Source organism: Eutrigla gurnardus (assembly GCF_963514095.1).
Source record: "Eutrigla gurnardus genome assembly, chromosome: 23".
NCBI classification, from domain to species: Eukaryota; Metazoa; Chordata; class Actinopteri; order Perciformes; family Triglidae; genus Eutrigla; species Eutrigla gurnardus.
In genome coordinates this window covers 10,614,138-10,634,564 of record NC_139934.1, presented here as the reverse complement: position 1 = coordinate 10,634,564, position 20,427 = coordinate 10,614,138, and positions in this window count along the sequence as shown.

Genomic DNA, 20,427 nt, shown 5'->3' with positions numbered 1-20,427 from the left:
CGGCTATTTTATTTTCTTTCCAATTTCCAGTGTTGCAGCGTACCGACACGCCGTCCGACCTCCCCCGTGCCGTTTCCTGGATGTTTGTCCACGTTTCGTTTTCTCTCATTTCTATTTTGTTGTTGTTGTTGTTGTGCCTGAGCCGTTAGCAGCCCCCATAGCGTAAAAACCCCACCAGCTCAGCTCCCCCGCCATTGGCTGGAAGAGATATTCATTTGGAGATGTAAATAAATCTGTTACTTCTCTGACAGCACAATTCATTAGCTCTCGCAGCAATCTGCCTGTTCACGCAGAGTGCTTTGACGCAGCGGCAAGTGTGTGTGCAGGGAGAGAGAGAGAGAGAGGAGGGTGTTAGGAAAATGTGTCAGATTGCTCTTTGGAGGTTTGGGTGTGATTACAGTAGGGAAATGCTTTCAGTCGACAGCATGTGTAAAGGGGAAATGCAGTATTGGCAGTTCTGTTACCTCGTGGATGGCCGGCGTTGGCCTATTATTAATTGAATTGGATGTTTTCATGAGAGATTATGTGACGAGTCACGTAGGTGGAGCTAAAGTCGCCGTTAATACAACAATGGGATTCTTACAAGACATGTTTTTACCCTACAATGATAAAGCAAAGACGCCTGGGCCGTTCTCATTAGGCATGGTGCTAACGTGCTAGTCAGACATCTTTGTTTTTCCAACCCACTTTAGATAAATCTTATTTTAGCACAAAATTAAAGGAATTTAATTTTTTTGGCACTTCCAGGTTTGCTTCCTTTCTCTGCCCCGGAGGTTTTCCATTCTGTTACTGGTACTAAAATGCCGACAGATCCTTGGAAGGTTACATCATGTTTCCTTCTAAACATACAGAATTTGCAAATGCTAATTAGATGTTTATGTCATTTTTTTTGTGGAAATAGGGTCATCACATGTACTGTCAACATGAAAAATGTTTACTCTACAATTTACTCAAAGATCCCAAAAGGTTGCAGCTGCTAGTAAAGTAAAGTGGAAAATCTGAGTAGTTCTCTTGTTTTATCCCGCATGTGTTTCAATTGAAGTGGATGACTGCCAGCACGCAGTGGTCCTTTAGTGTCTCAGTTACAACAGTAATTTGTCTAAATTCATCACACTTAATGGGATTTTAAGCCTGAGCAAAACAAGACACCGATTGAGCCTCAATTTGCAGCACAACATGGGTGACATTTCATCTATTATTTGCCAAATTCCCACAGTGAATACGATTCGGTGAGAGTCCTTTAACATTTTAATTCTGTTCCCTCTAGTGGTCAGATCTGCTCCGAAAACGGCGAAAACAACGTTTCCAAACCGATAAAGCACCTTATTTCCCTCTTCACACCAGCGTCAGTCTATGGCAGAACTCCTTCATGAAACCAGAAACAGATGCCACACATTCATTAACAGGTTTGAGTTGTCCGACAGTTACTGCAGCCAATAGCATCTCTGCTAACGAGGGCACGGTGTAAGTGACAGCTGAGACTGAAGCTCTCACTTCTTGCTAAAATGCTGCTAACAACAAACAGGCCCTCTAATAGCACAGATTCTTACTGTTTAAGGAGGCAGTGTAGTGTGTTTGTGAGCTTTGAATTTAAAAAAAGTACATTTCACAGTAACAAAGATCATTTGACCAAAGTTACTCTAATGTATTGATAAGGCAACAATACAGCTGGGACCTGAAATCCTTGCATGTTTGCAATTGTGTTCATTAGAATGAATAATGTTAAAGAATACAATCAAATAAAATTCATAAAGAGAAGATAATTGGATGGGGGGGGCGAGCCAGTTGGATGGGGGCAGTTCAAAAAGCATGTTTAACCCTTTTTAAATCGCATCTCCAGTCATATTATGCACCTATTTGACAATATATGCCCAACATATATATTCAAAAAAGGTATTTCTTTGTATTTTTATATCAAAATCCAATGTTTTTTTTCTTTCTGGAAGACAAAATGCTTACATCAACTAGTACAACCAATTTCAACCAATAATTTCATGACGTCCATCCATCAATCTGGACCGCACAGCGCTAGAGAAAGTCGGGAGCTAATCCTCTAAACGAAGAAATAAATATTCCCGACGTCTTCTCCCGCCTGCCTGTCCTGTTTCACTCGGACGTACGTCACTAAAATGGAAGATGGATTCTTTGGAATTCTCATTCACCGCATGTGTGACTATCATGAAGCTTCATCATCTCCTCAATGACAATCTAATACCGCTGCCATGCAAACCCCCAGCCACTATTTGGGTCACCATCAGGGGGGGGGGGGGTGAACCAATGGCAGGTTGGCTTCCCGCTTTCACTTTGAATCCCCCTCCAACGAGAACTGTACCCTGTCATATGCTATCTCGTTGTGCCGCTGCCTCCATGTGCTGCTCCGGCAAATATAGAAAGAGACGTCGCCCGGGTGACATGCGAAGCCACGCAGGGAAAAAAAAAAGAGAAGGTGCATTGGCGGCGTCCACGCGCTCTTACATAATAGATAGGATGTGGCGAAGGCAGCACAAAAGAGGGAGGCTGTGTGTGTGTGTGTGTGTGTGTGTGTGTGTGTGTGTGTGTGTGTGTGTGTGTGTGTGTGTGTGTGTGTGTGTGTGTGTGTGTGTGTGTGTCTGGTGGAGGGAGGGAGAGAAAACTAATTAGCGCAGCACTTTAAGCATCACGGGCCACAGACTGCTGCGAATGGGGACTGCCACAGACAATCCCAGTCAATTTTCCCACTCAGCGGAGAGAGCTGAGGCATGCTCTGACATTGTGTTTTATCTCAGCGGACCTCTTCACTCATGTCAAGAGCTGGAGAGAGAGAGAGAGAGAGAGAGAGAGAGAGAGAGAGAGAGAGGGGCAAGGTTTTTTAGTAAGAGAGTTTTAAAAAAAGGGTGAATTAAGAAGAGAAATAGAAAGTTAGAGCAGGAGGAGAGACAGCTGAGAAGTCAAATCCAGAAAGACAAATAGAAAGATAGAGACAAAAAACACAGCAATGGAGCTGCAGCACTTGTTTGAATAGTTGCATTCATTAAAATAGGAAATATCGGCGGTCCAACATCCGACACGTGGCATTTGCAGAAATTGTCACGAGCTTCATTCATTCATAAGAGACGGCGAGACGACCTAGAGAATTGAAAATAAGGACTGCCCTTTGTGTGCAGCAGAGAAAGACAAACAGGGCTCCTGTGTGTGTTTGATGAATACCGTCGGAGGAAAACAATCACGTATATCTCTGTACAGGCAGCATAAAGAGAGAGACCGGTGGCATGTTGGCTCCGGCCTGCATGGCCCCTGTGTACTCCTATCTAATCTGAATAAATCATCGTACGAGATGCCTTTGCACTCTAACAGCTCTATTTTTATGCCCCACCACCACCACCACCACCACCACCATTAGCATAGGCACACAATAACCATCGACCCCCTTCGCACGCTGCAGTATGCATTAACCCAAACTGGAAAGTACAGTATGTGATGTGAATCCTTCTTCAAATGGTTTCCATACTTGGGCAGTCAAAGACTGTCGCTGCTCCTCCAGGTTTCTAATTCTGCTTTGCCTGTCGTGTTTGTGTACTGCTGAGCTGTGCTGTAGGGATTTAATCCATAGCTCTTTGGGAACCCTGTCGAATTGAAATCCTAATGCTGTTGTTAGATTTACCTGCTTTTTCCAACTTTCTTGCCAAAAAAGCCCCGTAGAGGAGAGCTGCCAGTAATTGTTACATCCCTTTCCTCCTGTGTTTTTTTTGTGTTGATAGTTCAGGATTGTGTCTGGGTGGTTTAGTCAGCGTTTCATTTATAATGAGGTCGCTTTTTGGGGGGGTTATTTTGGCCAGAGCTCTTCCTGATGACTTCTTTATTTGGCAATAAGGGTTAAATGCAACACTTGACTCCTCATTTTTCTTCATCTGACTTCATGTTGCTTCCCCTCTCACAAAGGAAATTATCTGACCATTATGATGTCTTCATGAAAATAGTATTCATATTATTAATAGTCAGTTCAAGTAAATGTTCATTGAGGTGTTCAATCCTGTTTAATGCTGTTAAACCTTCAATATTGAGCCTTTTCTTCAATCCAAATCAGATTAATTCCCTTATTTCCAGACACAGATCGTTCATCCCTCGTCGTTCTCCAACAAATGGAAATACAGGAGGAGTCTTAAGAAAAAAGCAAGAGTGCTTTCTCCGTTTCCCACTTTCACGCAAAACACACAGAGTGCGGGAATTCATTAGTCGTCTGCTGATTTATGGAACACTGTTGTCAGCTCATAATGAGCAGTTGAGGGTTTTTTTAAAGATGGTTTTGCAAATGGAGCGTGTGGTGGAGGAGTGTGGTCCGAGGTCGAGCCGGGCCGGAGGAGAAGGAGGCAGAGAAACCAGACCATTCATCAAATGGTGAAGTCAACATAATTAGCACGGCGAGGACAAATTGTCATGATTTGGCTTCTTTTCTTGAAAAGCACAATGACATTATTTTGTAGTCGCAAGCAAACTAATGTCCCAACGGAGTAAATCACAAAATAAACATTATGTAAATAAATCCTATAAATATAGCTTTTTTTCTGGCAACGCTTGCTGTGTTGAGACCAAGAGATATTGTGTTCGGAAGGAGACAAAACAAGTGATAATTATCTGGTCTGCATGAGATCCTGTTTGGTGTTTGGTGGTTAAAAGGCCACTTTAATACACAGCAGACAGGATTTTATTTTTTGACATGTTTATACACCTTTGATTTGAACCTCCATGTGAATTATACAAACCCCTGTCTCCTATACAGCTAGACTGCATCCTCAATTACGTTCCCATGGTAACACGCAGCATAAAAGGTCACAGACTTAAACAGCTTGAAGAAAACAAAACATGTAGCCAATCAACAACATGCGTTTAGGACGTTAGTGGCTTAAAATGACTACGAGATCAACAAAACAGGACAGAAACATAAGAAAAATGACGTTCATTGATGAATTCATCAGGTGGCAGAAAGAAGAGAAACTCCAAATTAATGATTTCTTTATGTTTTTTTTATTTTGCTCCATGCTGGATGTGCAAAGGAGCTGACTAACAAAGGAACAGGGTTCATACTGTACCACGGGCCTCTAATTAGTTTGCCTTCAGAGAAACTATGTCCCGATTGTACCTTTGCATAATATTGACTTTGTGTCACTTTGAATGGACAAACTGTTATTGAGTTTTCGCCTCTTTCTCAAATATCTGTAATTAACGGCGACTATTATTATTATAAATCACATCGGGGCTCTTTATCGACCATGTAGTTAGTCGCCGGATCAGCTAGTCTAGCAGATATTTCTCGAGGCTACCGTTTTCCAAGCAGAAAAGGTCAGCGGATTGATAGTTGCCCACGTTGTGTGCACACACACACACACACACACACACACACAGTGCAGAAAATCAAAGGCGTGTTCATGTCTGAAGGGGGCTGAATCAGTGTCTGATCTGTTCTCAGGTCAGCCGGCATTCCCTTCAGCAAAGCAGAGCTCACAGTGGGCGCGTTTTATGTGTGTGTGTGTGTGTGTGTGTTTGTGTGTGTGTGTGTGTGTGTGTGTGTGTGTGTCGGATCAATACCCAGTTTCAGACGACTCAGCCCCCTCCGCCCCCGCCTCAGGCGCCGGGCTGCAGAGAACACACACACACACACACACACACATCACACAGGTAGGACCGGCGGATCATGAGTCTATCTCTGCTTGTCGCCCAAAGAAGGAAGAAGAAGAAGAAACATGACAGTCAAAGCGAGGTTCGGAGGCTGAGGAGGCGGTGTGCACGAGAACCTATAGTTGGATCATGTGACCACGTACGCAACAGAGAGAGATGGAGAACGACGCATAAAGAATCAGCGCTACAAGGACAAAGACACAGAGAAAGCAGGAAAAATGTGCAGAGTGTGAAAAAAAGAAAGAACCAGCAAAAAGTGTGAATTAATGGCCTCTCTTTGCTGTTTTTTCCTACATTAGCATAAATGACAGTGTGCCACATGGTTAAAGCCAAGCTGAGGTTTGCCCCTTCACATGGAGGAGTTCCCTCTACCTTCCCTTTAAGCTCTCTCATTAGGAAGCGTCTGAAAAGTGTGTCGTTAGGACGAGAGGGGGGGAGAGGATGACAGGAAGGTGGGGGATTCCTTCAGGCATCACATTTGCTGCACTGTCGTGGCAAAAGGTGTAAATTGAAATGAAAATGTGATTTGACTTTGATTAAAACATCTGCTTTTCAGTATTTCAACCGTTCCGCTTTTCCCACGCTGAGCTCAGAGGGTAAAAGCTCTGCCTGGTATTTCTTTTTTTCATTTTAAAAGAGATTAGTTCATTTAATAAGTTTGATGAGAAGATTGATACGACTTAACTAATCATAAAGGTAAGTCATATCACGCTGAGCACGCACAATGCAAACACCGCCTCGACAATCTTTCTGCTCGGGGTCCATTCATTTGTGAGGAAATAAATGGGCTTTTAAACGGTTATTGATCGGATTCCCCTTCATCCTCCCTTTTGTGGAATATTCTCAGGGCCGAGAACACGGGGGAAAAAAAAGAGGCGTCTCAGAAATCTCATCCATCATCAAATACCTCTGATTCCATGTGCAGCGCGGCCCGGCCTGACGGATGAAGAGAAATGGATTCCAAAGTCAGTTTCTTTCGACGCTTTGCTCGGAATGTATTGATTGCCTTCCCTTTTCTCTCCCCCCTTCCCTCCTCCCCACCTCCCCCCTCCTCCTCCCCCATTCTCACCTTTTCTCTCTCCTCCACTGAATTTCGTGAAGCCGCGGTAATCACCGACAATTTTCAGGGCACCTCGCAGCTGGACTCCGGCTCGCTGCTGACGGCACGTCTAAAGATACACTGTACGTGTGTGTGTGTGTGTGTGTGCTAGTATAAATGCAAATTGCTTTTTGTGCACATTTGTGAGTATTTATATGTGTGTGTGTGTGTGTGTGTGTGTGTGTGTGTGTGTGTGTGTGTGTACTTACTTAAGCCTAGATTGGGGACTTTCATCAGCACACACACCAGTTGTTTGGGGACGCCTTTGCCTTTGGGGACCAAAACCACCGTCCCCAATTAGATTTCAATTGAATCGTATTCAGCACGCTCCAAAATGTGTTTTTTTCTTAAAATCTCAGTTGTCCCTAAAAGTGACTTATTTAAGACTTTTTGTGTATCTGTGTGTCGCCCCCCCACCCCCCCCCCACTCAATCTGTGTATCCCTCTACATTGCCCCTAGTGGAAGTGTGTGGAATTGTCTAGGACCCCATAGGTGGTCCACATTCTGCCTGATAATAAAGAAGCGGTATAGGTAGCCTGCATTTTGCCTGATAAGAAAGATAGCTATAGATGGATGGATGGATGGATGGATGGATGGATGGATGGATGGATGGATGGATAGATAGATGGATAGATAGCCAAGCAAAATATAGTTTGGCTACATTTTCATAGCAGAGCACTAGCAATGTGTTAAAATGAGTTAGCTAATATTAGCATGCTAGCGCTACATGCTAACACAACATGCTAACTACTTTGATGATGTGAATTGGCAAATAGAGAGCTAATAGGTAGCCTGTATTATGCCTGATAATAAAGATATAAGATAGATAGATAGATAGATAGATAGATAGATAGATAGATAGATAGATAGATAGATAATGTGAGAGTGAATGGTTGTCTGTCTCTACATGTCGGCCCTGTGATAGACTGGCGGCCTGTCCAGGGTGTACCCTGCCTTCGCCCAATGACAGCTGGGATTGGCTCCAGCCCCCCCCGCGACCCTAAATACAGGATAAGCGGTAGAAAATGGATGGATGGATGGATAGATAGATAGATAGATAGATAGATAGATAGATAGATAGATAGATAGATAGCCTGTATTATGTCTGATAATAAAGATATAAGATAGATAGATAGATAGATAGATAGATAGATAGATAGATAGATAGATAGATAGATAGATAGATAGATAGATAGATAGATAGATAGATAGATAGATAGTCAAGAGATAAAGATAGCATGTATTTTGCCTGATAATAAAGATAGATAGATAGATAGATAGATAGATAGATAGATAGATAGATAGATAGATAGATAGATAGATAGATAGATAGATAGATAGATAGATAGATAGATAGATAGATAGATAGATAGATAGTCAAGAGATATAGATAGTCAAGAGCTATAGGTAGCCTGTATTTTGCCTGATAATAAAGATATAAGATAGATAGATAGATAGATAGATAGATAGATAGATAGATAGATAGATAGATAGATAGATAGATAGATAGATAGTCAAGATCTATATGTAGCCTGTATTTTGCCTGATAATATATATATATACATATATATATATATATGCCCATTTAAGCCCATTTGTGTCATAGTTTGTACACAACAAAAGTTTACAGTTTTCTATCTCCTGATATCACATTCTTGCATCACATATTTTAAAAATCACAATTTGTATGTATATAATAGGGATATAAGCGAAACCCCTCCTTGGGTTGGCTGTATAAAGAAGGCTACATCCACATACATAAAAGGTTTTCATGTCAGAAAGGACATTTTGACAACAGTATACCAGTCAGTTATAAAAATAGTTCTCACATTCAACATGGACAACATCAAACATCAAAACACAACACAGAGACTGTTGACTGTTACCACTATCATATATACTGTAAGGAGATTCAACAGGTGTATTATGAACTGTAAGATCGACACAACAGCAGCTTATACAGTTGCATCAGAGAGAATCTTGACCAGCTACATCACTGTGTGGTATGAACCACAGTGACATGGACCACAAATGCTTGCAGAGAGTGGTAAAAACTACTGAGAGGATTGTCAAGGTGCCCCTACCATCTCTGCAGGACATCATCATCAAAGACTCCCCCAAACTGCAACACAAGCTTTTGCCCTCTGACAGAAGGTACAAACGATGCAGGACCTCTAGGCAGAGGGACGGTTTTTATCCTCAGCCCTCAGACTGATCAATAGATCTAATCCACTGCCCCTACCGCAACCCTAACCCACCTCATCATACAGGAAGGTTCACTTTGCATACATTACACAACCTCATACGTACTGCACAATCACAGACAGATTTTGCCTGGACAGACTTTGCACAGATATTAGTTGCTGGTATTGTATATTGTATATTGATATTGTAAAGTATATATTGTACACAGACTATTGTGTTCTTCGGATACTTTTCTTTCTTTATCTCTCCAAATATCTTAATTTATTTTATTGTATTTTGAATGATATTCAGAGTGGAAGGCAATGTAAGACGTTTATTGTACAGGGAAAGTTGGTTTTCACTGTACATAACAATAAATGCTTTGATTTGAATTGAATTGTACACAGTATAGTTTGAATAGCTAGCCAGTACAGTAGGCTATGCGCTATGTGAAAGCAGGTGCAAGTAAAATCATCATTATCATTTCATCAATGCACATGTGCATGATAGTAACATATGGGATTAGCATTCAGGACTCCAATGGGGGAATCATCAACCCATCACCATGGACACACAGCAGGTGTACCTATCTAATATACTGTAAGCTAATTGATAAATCCTATAGGCGTGAACTGTTGCCTATATTATTTATTTATATCTTATAATCACTGTATAATATTTATAAACTAAACACAAATTACAAACTCATGCAATACATTGATCAATCCAAAATCAACTACAAAGAAGTGGGGCTGATAGAGGGTTTTCACCTACGTCACGTTCTGGGCGGTAACCCGGGTGCACGGCCATATTGGAGGCACTCGGAGGTAAACACTGCGATCATACATACAGGACTGCTATGGATAAATGTCCGAAACCACAGAAAAGCTCCTCAAAATGTGTTGTAGACGCAAAGGCATACAGGGAAGGACTTGGTCCTCAGGAAAAGGCACGATATTTGGAAAAGTTACGGTTTATTGGTGGTGCAGATCCATACGAGTTGGCTCCCTCATCTTGGATCAATGACGACCTGGAGAGTTAGTCTACTTGCCAACAATGAGTACCCGGAAAAGTTTTATGTTAGAAATATATAGTATGGGTCCCCAGCATTCAGAAACTGCTGAATTGCCGTTAATTGATTATAGAATCAATTAATATAAATAAGGTTAAGTATAAAAGAAAAAGGAGACGTTTAATTACTAGTCATTAATTAAGAAATAAAGTATATACATTACAGCATAGTCTTTTACTCTTCACTCTCTAGGAGGTGGCATAGCTTGGTCACAGGCCTTTCGATGATTGAGGTCTTGGTCTGCAGTTTTACTGAGCGAACCAGACCTCCTGCATCCGCTCTGATGTCCAGCACTCTGCCCAGTGGCCATGATCCTCTGGGAGCTGTGGGGTCCACCACCACCACAATGTCTCCAACCTTGAAATTTCTTCTGATCTTCATCCATTTTTGCCTCTCTTGGAGCAGAACAAGGTATTCCTGCGTCCATCTGCGCCAGAAGAGATCAGCCATGTATTGAACTTGTTTCCAGCGGCGTCGGGCATAAAGATCAGTTTTTGAGAAGGTTCCAGGAGGAAGAATAGGCTGTGTTTTTAGTAGCAGGATGTGATTTGGGGTCAGTGGTTCCAGGTCGTGTGGTTCAGAGGACACAGTGGAGAGGGGACGGTTATTTAGGATGGACTCTACTTCACAAAAGATGGTTTGTAAGCCTTCGTCATCAAGGGTCTGCTGACGTAGAGTGGAGGAAAGCACCTGGCGCACAGATCTAATGAGCCTCTCCCAGACCCCACCATAGTGCGAAGCTGCTGGTCGGTTGAAACTCCACTGTATTCCATCAGGAAGCAGAGCGCCTTGAATCCTTTCTTCATGCATTGAATTCAAAGCCTTCTTCAGCTCTGCCTGTGCACCCACCAGGTTGGTACCATTGTCAGACCTGATGTGCCTGACCTGGCCTCTCCTGCATACAAACCGTCTGATAGCATGGATACACGAGTCTGTGTCCAATGAGTGAGCCACCTCCAGGTGTACAGCTCTGCTGTTCATGCATGTGAACAAGACTCCATACCGTTTGACCAAACTTCGTCCTCGTTTCACTTCCAGCGGGCCAAAATAATCCAATCCAACGTTGGTAAATGGAGGGAGATCTGACCTGAGCCGTTCCTGTGGCAAATCTGCCATTTTTTGCTCTCCTGTTCTTCCTCTTGAACGCCGACACACAACACACTTTGAGGTGACTCTTCTTGCAATTGAGTGAGCCTGTACCACCCAGTACTTCTTACGGAGCTCGGACAGCATATAATTTCTCCCACTGTGCCCAGTGCGCTCATGGAGATGTCTTAATATGAGCTCTGAGATGTGTGACTCTTTGGGCAGGATACAAGGGTGTTTCATCTCATCAGGCATTGCAGATTTGTGGAGGCGGCCACCCACTCTCATGACACCTTCATTCAGCACTGGGTCAAGCCTACAGATTTTACTGTTCCTCCTCACTTGAAATGGGGCTGTTTCCAGTGCTGCCACCTCATCTGGGAATGCTTGCTTTTGAACAAAGGTGATGACTGACCTTTCTGCCTGTGTGATGTCGTCCACAGTGAGGCGCTGTCCACCAAGCGTGGTCCTGAAGGTGCCAAGCCCAGAGCTCATCCTTTGGCTGCTTGAGCGGGTGGTGATCTGACCTAAGGTAAGTTCCTTTCTCTTTCTGATGATGGATTTCAGAGTGTTTTTTACCTTGAGGTACCATGCCACAGCCTTGAGCAGGCTCATCCAATCTGAGAAAAAGGAAAGGAGATGGTCTGTGGGAGTCTGGATGCTTGTCACCATTGCAAAGACAGTGGCACTCTTTTTTACCTCTGGGTCATCCTGTAGTATTGGTTGAGATTGCGCTGACTTTTCCACAGGCCACTCCTCCTCTGGTTTCCATAAGAACTCCGGGGCATGTAACCATCGCTTCTGGCGCATGAATTTGACTGCACTCATCCCTCTTGAGGCGTCATCAGCAGGGTTGTCCCTGCTCCCCACATACCTCCACTGAGATGGGTTTGTACCATCTCGAATCAGCGCCACTCTGTTGGCAACGTAGGTCTTGAATCTAGTGTGCTCATTTCCAATGTATTTGAGGACTGTTTGGCTGTCTGTCCAAAAAAGTGAGGGGCTCAAATCCAGGTGTAGCTCTTTCCTCAGCATTTTATCCACTTTTACCAACAGCGTTGCAGCGGCCAACTCCAGTCGTGGTATTGTGATGTGCTTTAAGGGGAGGACTCGGGATTTTCCTATGACAAAGGTGACATGCACAACATCCTGAACATCCACCAGCCTGATGTAACTCACCGAACCGTAGCCACTGTCACTGGCGTCCGCGAAGTGATGCAGCTGCGCACTTTTCTGTGCTCCATAGTTCTTTGGCTTTAGGGACCGTGGGACGCTCAGGTCTTTAATGCTCTCCAGGCTTGCTGTCCACTCCATCCATTGGTCTGAGACAGCTTGGGGCAAAGGTTCGTCCCATCCAAAACCTCTCTGGCAGAGTGCCTGTAGCAACTGCTTAGCTGGGAGAATGAGAGGAGCCAGAAAACCAAGTGGATCGAAGATAGAGCTCACGACTGAAAGCATACCTCTTCTTGTGTGTGGCTTTTGGTTGGGATGGATGTTGAAACCGAAGTGGTCAGAGTCCACACACCACTGCAGTCCCAGCGCCCTTTCAGTGGGGAGACTGTCCTTATCCAGATCCAAAGCTCTGACATCCTTGGCTCTGTGTTCTGGGGGGATGGAAGCTAGAACTCCTCGGCTGTTACAGACCCACTGAGTGAGCAGGAACCCACCTTTGCTGCATAATGCAGTGAGATCTTTCACCAGATGAATGGCCTCAGGTTCTTTGGCGACTGCCTTTACACAATCATCAACATAAAAGTTATGGTGGACAGTGTCAGCCACTTGAGGAGGAAAGCAGCTCCTATTTTCCTCAGCTGTTTTTCTCAACGCAAAACTTGCGCAGCTCGGGGAGGACACTGCACCAAAAATGTGAACCAGCATGCGGTACTCTTCAGGAGCTCTACTGGTGTCACCTTGTGGCCACCACAGGAAACGCAGGTAATTCACATGAGCTTTGTCCACCCTGACCTGGTGAAACATGGATTTGATGTCAGCCATGAATCCAATGGGCTCTTTACGAAACCTCATTATAACTCCAACAAGGGAATTTGTCAGGTCAGGGCCCTGTAGCAGCTCTGTGTTAAGGGATATGCCTTGATAGGTAGCTGAACAGTCAAAAACCACTCTAAGTTTCCTCTTTTTTGGATGATACACCCCATGGTGTGGGATGAACCACACTTTTCCTGGGGGCTGTTTCAGTTCCTCCGGCGGGACTTTCTCCGCATAGTTGTTCTCCATCATGTCGTTGAGGAAAGCAATGTACTCCTGCTTGTACTGTTCATCCTTTTTTATTTTCCTTTTTAGGCTCTGCAGGCGTTGCTCAGCAAGGTGGCGGTTGTTTGGCATGTTGACATTGGTTCTCCTGAAAGGTAACTTTAAGGTGTAATGTCCATCCTGTAGCACGGCTTCCCCGGCTATTTCCATAAATCTTTTGTCCTCGATTGACATCTCAGCCTTTTCTTGGGATGATATTTCATTAAAGTCCTGATTATACTGTGAGATCAGAAGCTCCTCCAAACTTGCAACTGATATCCTATTCACAGTGACTGTATTGCCATGTCCCCCATTTCTGAGTGGCCCATTTACAACCCACCCCAATAGTGTTCGAACAGCGTAGGGGCCCTCACCTTGGCTGTTAATAACCTCCCAAGGTTCCAGTACCTTCGAAGCATTTGTGCCAATCAGCATTTCCACCTTAGCATCAATACTGGGAATCTTGACTTTGTTCAGATAATCCCACAGTTTTAAGTCGCTTCGCTTAGGAATACTGCTCAGGGTTACAGGCATTTCATTCTGGGTGAAGACATCAGGAAGAGGTAAGAAGTTATCGCTGTCCAATGCTGAAACTTCAATACCAGAGATGACATGAGATGGGACCAGTTTTTTGTGATTCATGGTGCTTAAGAGAATGTGTGTTTTTTTACCTTTCAGGTTGAGCTGAGACATGAGGGATTCAGAACAGAAAGTAGCGGTGGAGCCAGGATCCAGGAGGGCGTACACTTGGAGGACTTGGCTGCCTTTTGCTGCTTTAACTTGAACTGGGACAATAGATAACACATTCTCCTGTTCTCCGGCCCCTATATGACCACATAGCTCTGTGGCTGCCCCATTTACAGTACCATAGAGTCTTTCCGAGCCAGTAGTTGCACCATCTTTGACGTTTATGTGCAGGACACTTGGGTGGGCTTGCTTGCACACTCTGCAGATGAGACGTCTTCTACAGTCTCTACTGATGTGTCCTGTGGAAAGACATCCAAAACATATACCTTTGCATTTTAAAAAGTTGAGCTTGTTCCTGTGTGTTTGTGCCATGAACGTTTTACACATGTCCAGTGTGTGTTTGCAGTTGCAAAAAGGACAGGAGGTTTCAGGGGGCTCAGACTGCTTCTCCTTTGGGGCAACAGTGACGCCTGTAGCAAAACTACTGCCTGATGATTTGGTGATTTGTGGTTTGGCAGGGGGTCTAATCTTTGTGGCCACTTTACCTTTAACAGTTGTCTGGTCCTGGAGGTCACCAAAAACAGGGTCAGCTGCCATCCGGGCCTGTTTTTCAATGAAGTGGACAAGGTCCAAAATCCTAACCCTTCGATTGCGATCCTCTTGGAGTTCGTAGGCTTTGCTGCGCCATTTCTCCCGGAGCTTGTATGGCAACTTAAGCACAATGCTTCTCATGCTGGATATTGTGTCCAGTTCCTCCATGTATTCCATCTCCTCCATGGCATTACAGCTGCTCCTAAGGAACATGGCATACTCAAGCAATGACCTTGAGTCTTCAGATTTGATTTGAGGCCAGGATAACACTTTTTCCAGGTAAGCACAGGAGATTTTGTATGTGTTTCCAAAGTTTTCCTTTAATAACTGTTTTGCCTTTTGATAACCTCGTTCAGGAGTCATATACTCACAGCTTTTGACCAGTTTTTGTGCTTGTCCTCTTGTGTATTGAATAAGGAACTGTAGCCTGTCCCTGTCGTTGTCTGTTTTATTTTCAACCATATTCTCAAAGGAGTGAATGAAAGACTTGTACTCCAGAATTTGCCCATCAAACTGTGGAATACTTCCTTGTGGTAGAGTGGACAGAAGTTGTTGCTTCGCGAGAAACCTTGTCAAGTTGCTCTGATTCTCCAATATTTCCATCATGTGGTTCTGTGCTGAGCTGGACGCAGGAGGGTTTTGCTCCTGGGGCAATACTGACTGTGGGATTTGGGCTTGGGGTATAATAGGGGGCACTGAGGTTGGGCGTGGTCGTTGCTGTACTTGACTACTGGCTTCAGGTGGAATAACAGGGTGACTTTGGAATTGTTCTTCATCAAAATCAAAAAAGGGGAACTGAAAGGCAGCTCCTGCTCTGCCTCTAACCATTGGAGCGCTTTCATCAGGGAGTGAACATAGTGGCTTCTCATCCAGCGGCACGTGGGCAGCTGCTGATGCACTGAATTCCAGCTTCTGAGCTACAGCTGGAGCTGCAACAGGTTGAACAGGGTAAAGCATGGCCATTTCAGCCCCTTTCAGGTAGTTAATTTTGGCTGTGGTGGCTGCTATTTGTGTATTTAGTTCCAATATTTCTCTTCTTTTTCTAAGTGTTTGTTCTTGCTCTTCAATGTCATGTTTTTCCTGTAACGTGGCAGCTTGGACCATTAAAACTGCCCTCTCGGCCTCTGCACTGATGCGCAATGAAGAGGATGCTGTCGATGCGCTGGATTTGCATGACTTAAGTGACACCATCGAGCGCCCATCTGCGTCTACTGGGCCTGCTTGTGCTTGTGCGTATTCACATTGCCCAGGTGGGTTTTCTACCTCTTGAGTGACAGCAAGATGACGTTCAGTTGGACTGAGTGAACGGCGATCTTCTATGTCTGTTATCCATCTTGCTACGGTGGCAAGAAAGGCTATAATTTGCTCACACCGTGGCTGATACCAATTATCTCTGTCCTCTTTCCGTGCGTCCTCATCCAACATCCGTGCGTAAGAGTCATGCAAATCTCTAAAGTCCTCCAATAGCTCATTAAACTTGAGCATGTTTCCTTTAACCTCTTCAAGGTATTCTTTATCATTTAGCAAATTGTTTACAATGTTCATCCTCCTTGTTAAATGTGAAGCCTTTCCTGATCTCGATGCGCGCAGACGCGCGACAGCGTCGTCCAGGTTTCCAACAACAGGCTCCATTTCTGCTTCATCCGAACTTGGCATTTTATGCACAGAAAAACTCCCACGTAGGCCAACAAAAGTTAATAAACAGCTTTTAAATCCTCCAATATCTTTGCGTCTTTATCCAATTCTGCTCCACTTGCAGGTCTATTCAGGTGCGCAGTCACCGCTCTTAATTACCCGGTCGTGCCGGTCAAAAACAAACAAATCACAGCTCATTAACAAAAAAAACTAGCGGTTAAGTCAATTTCAAAATGCTTCAGGTATTTTTCCCAAACGAAAAATCTTTCAAAAATGTGCACTTAGACAGCACATACCTCCGTGGATGAGTTTCTTTGTTTTGTTTGCCACGTGTTGAACGCGTCCAACTCCGCCTCCGAGTCCACTTTTCCTTTGTCTTTTCCTTTGTATTTTCCTCGAAGGTTCTGCAGTTTAGATCCACGGCTTGTCATTGACGATTGTAACGGCAAAAAAAAGGAACTTATTTCCTTCCTTCCTTTATTTTTCCTATTTTTCTGTGGCCGCTACTAAAAAAGGACAAAGTGCTTGACGCGCAGGAGCGCACGCAAAAACAAAAGGTCAGGAGAGTGAGTAGCGTATAGAAGTTGACTGTTTTATTATAAACAAAAAAGTAATTAATTATGAATCAACAATGTATCAACAATGCTGCGCCTGGCTGCGGTCAATGACAGTTTTGCCCATGATTGTGCCATCCCCCAGCCCATTTGAAACCTCGGTAGGTCCTGCCCTCACCACCTGAGGAGGGAGGAGCTCACACAAAAAATCCAGGTTAATGAACAAACACAAAATCAAACAAAAAATTTAAATAAATTGAGGAAACTTAAATGCGGCTCCTACACACCGGCCCCTAATTGTTCTTGCGTGCGCTCCTGCGCGTCAAGCACTTTGTCCTTTTTTAGTAGCGGCCACAGAAAAATAGGAAAAATAAAGGAAGGAAGGAAATAAGTTCCTTTTTTTTGCCGTTACAATCGTCAATGACAAGCCGGCAATTAGCATAATTAGCATAATCGCCTATATGGGCAATATTTCAACAACTGCTTGGCTAATCAGGGCAATATTGGAGTGGTTTTAGGGGTCATTGATGATGCTGAATCCATTTCTGACATTTCCAAAATTCAAAATGGCCGTTTAAACCGGAAGTGACCAGATTTTAACCGCCAGTGGGCCGATTTTGATGGATTTTAAGCCTCTTTTTTTCCTGTTTGATTGTTTTTTTTTACCTTGATTTATTAAGGTAAGTTGTAAGAGGTTATTTAAATATTTATTACATTGGACCTGCATTTCAGAATCAAGAGCGCTCAGTGTTAGCAGCTATTAGTGTGTATTAGTGTGAGAATAAATGCGTCTTCAGTGCTGCTCCCTTTTTTGCTGCGTCATTGCTCTGTCGTTGTTGCCGTGGTAACTGCTGCTGCTGCTTAGAGTAGCCTCCTTTACCATACTCTATCAAAAGTTGGAAAAGTGAGGAAGCCTATGATAATTTTAGCTAGCTAATGTTAGCCAACTATTTAGCTAGCCAATGAGCTAACCTTTAGTAGCTAGGTGAAGATCAACTTTATTGTCAATACTACTATAGGTGCGTACAATACACAGGTTTGAACTATTAGCTTTTTGCTAATGTGCTAACTTACAGGTAAAACTGAATTCTTCAGATCCATAGTTAGCTTACTCGCTCTATGTTGTTTTAGAAATATATTAAACACGTATTCATGTTACTGGAACAGCTGACTTGACAGTAGAAAGCTAGTGAATGCCACACAGAACAAGCAGAATAGGTATGTTGTATTTTTTTTTTCATGACAGGGGAAATAACAACAGAAACAAACACCTGAAATCAAAACCTGAATTATAAAAAACGTGGATTTGTTCAAGTCATCCGTATTCAGGGGACACAGCCTTTCATTTTTATTACGAGGTGAGATTTTATCCTAATCTTATACAAATCTTGAATCTTGATTTTATCTTTATCCTAACCCCTCCTTTTTTTAATTTTAGGTGTCCATAATTAGGTGCATACAATCTCATTCAGCACTTGACTGATGCATGCAACAGGTGCACTGTAAGTCACCATGATACATCCATACAGAGAAAATTTGAGTCTATATTAATAAATACTAAACTGATACAAAAAAAAGGTAAATCTGAATTTTCCCTTATATTAAATTTTTTTTCAGGTTGACATGTCAGGGAAGGAATGTCTATTCGCCCCATGCAATGGCAAGGAAAGTGACTTCAAAACATGTGGATCCACAGGCATAGCTACTCTCCTTAATAGAAGCAAAGAACGTGAAGATACAGCTATACATGAGACTTTGTTAAACATCCTTTCTGCCCATGGTGTTCAGTCAGCCTCCATATTATGTCACAAATCATGTTATAGCTCATATACGTCTACAACTAGAAATGTGATCAAACGCAAATCAGACTCAAGTACAAGTAATGGTCAGCCAGGAAAGCGAATTCTTCGCTCTGGAGTACCTGCCTTTGAGTATTCAAAACACTGTCTGTTTTGTGGTCTCATTTGTGAACATCAAGATCCCAAACATCCTGATAGGTGGAATCCAGTTAAACAGTGTCAAACTGTAGAGAGGCCCAGTAATCCATCCTTTAAAGATTTCATCTTGTCTAAATGTAAGGAACGGCAGGATGATTGGGCTAAGGTAGTGGAGCTACGTGTGAATGGCGTTGTGGACCTGCCTGCAGCTGATGCCCACTATCACACTAACTGCTATAACCACTTTAGAAAGGTGTCTATTAGCTCAAGTGTAAGTGCTAGTTGCAAACCAGTTGATAGCTGCTTAGCTGCTGTGATAGACCACATTAATGCAAACAAATCAGGGACGTGGACTGTGTCAGAGTTATATGATGTATATGTAACTAATTCCGGGGACCTCTGCAAGAAGCAAATGCTTTCCAATTTGTGTAATTATTATGGTTACGCTTTAATTGTACTGAGAGTTGAAGGGTGCCAAACTATTGTTGGCTTCAGAAAGTCCATTGGTAAATCACTCAAACTTGTAAAACAAGCTGAAACCTCTAGTTATGATGATGATGTTGTCACCAATTTGGTTACCAAAGTGCGGGCAGAGGTACAAGAAATTCCATTGCCCCATGAATACGACCTTAGCAGCTTCCGACATGACAAGGTTGTTCAAGACAGAAGTCCAACCCTCCTCAAACTTGTCTCCAGTCTTGTGTCCAAGGATGGAAAAGTGACTAAACCCTCACTTACACTTGCTCAATGCATTCAGCAGCACATCAGTAGAAAATGGAATCAGACAACTCTGGGGCTTGCTGTAAAACTCCACCATAAGCATGGTAGCTCAGAACTGATCCAGAATCTAAATGAGCATGGCATCGTCACTACATATGATGAAGTCCTGCGATTCCGAAAGTCAGCTGCCAAATATGCTAATGAGGATCCAGATAAGTACCTTCGTGCAGTTGGCCTTGAGAGGCGAATCGGTGCTATCCACAGTTGGGGTGATAATTTTGATCTTGTGGTCTTTACACCCAATGGTCGCCGCACAACTCATGCCATGGCCACTCAGTTTGTGCAGAATCCAGCAGGCATCCTGTTCACTGGAGGAGCCACTCCTGGTGGTGGGGTCATGTCATTAAAAATACCCCGTCTCACAAAGCTCGAAGCTGGGAAACTTTTTCTAGCAGATAAGAGCAGTTTTGTCATTGAACATTACACAGGCCCCAAGAAGATAGACCCACCAGCTCTGAAAGAAGTCCCAAGAACTAATGCTCTCCAACATGCCATCAAACAAAGTGTCTCAAGAGCACAGAAGGGGGATACTGCTTGGCTCTGTCAGCTCCACTCCTCCCCTCTTCCTCTGGACTGGTCAGCCTACAATGTTGTGCAAGATCGTGATGGTGATGACAGTGCTCCCAAACTGAAGACAATAAGTGTCTTTGGACCGCTGCTTGACTCTTCCCCTGCACACCCTGATACAGTACTCAGTACCATGGCCTACTTAGACACATCACTGAAGCAGTTTGGCATGAGCCATACTCATATAACCTTTGACATGCAGCTGTACCAAATTGCTTGTCTGATCAAGTGGAGTGATCTGCAGCGATGGTCATCAGTGGTGCTTAGACCTGGGATGATGCACACTCTCATGTCATTCATTGGTTCAATTGGAGGACTGATGAATTCAACCG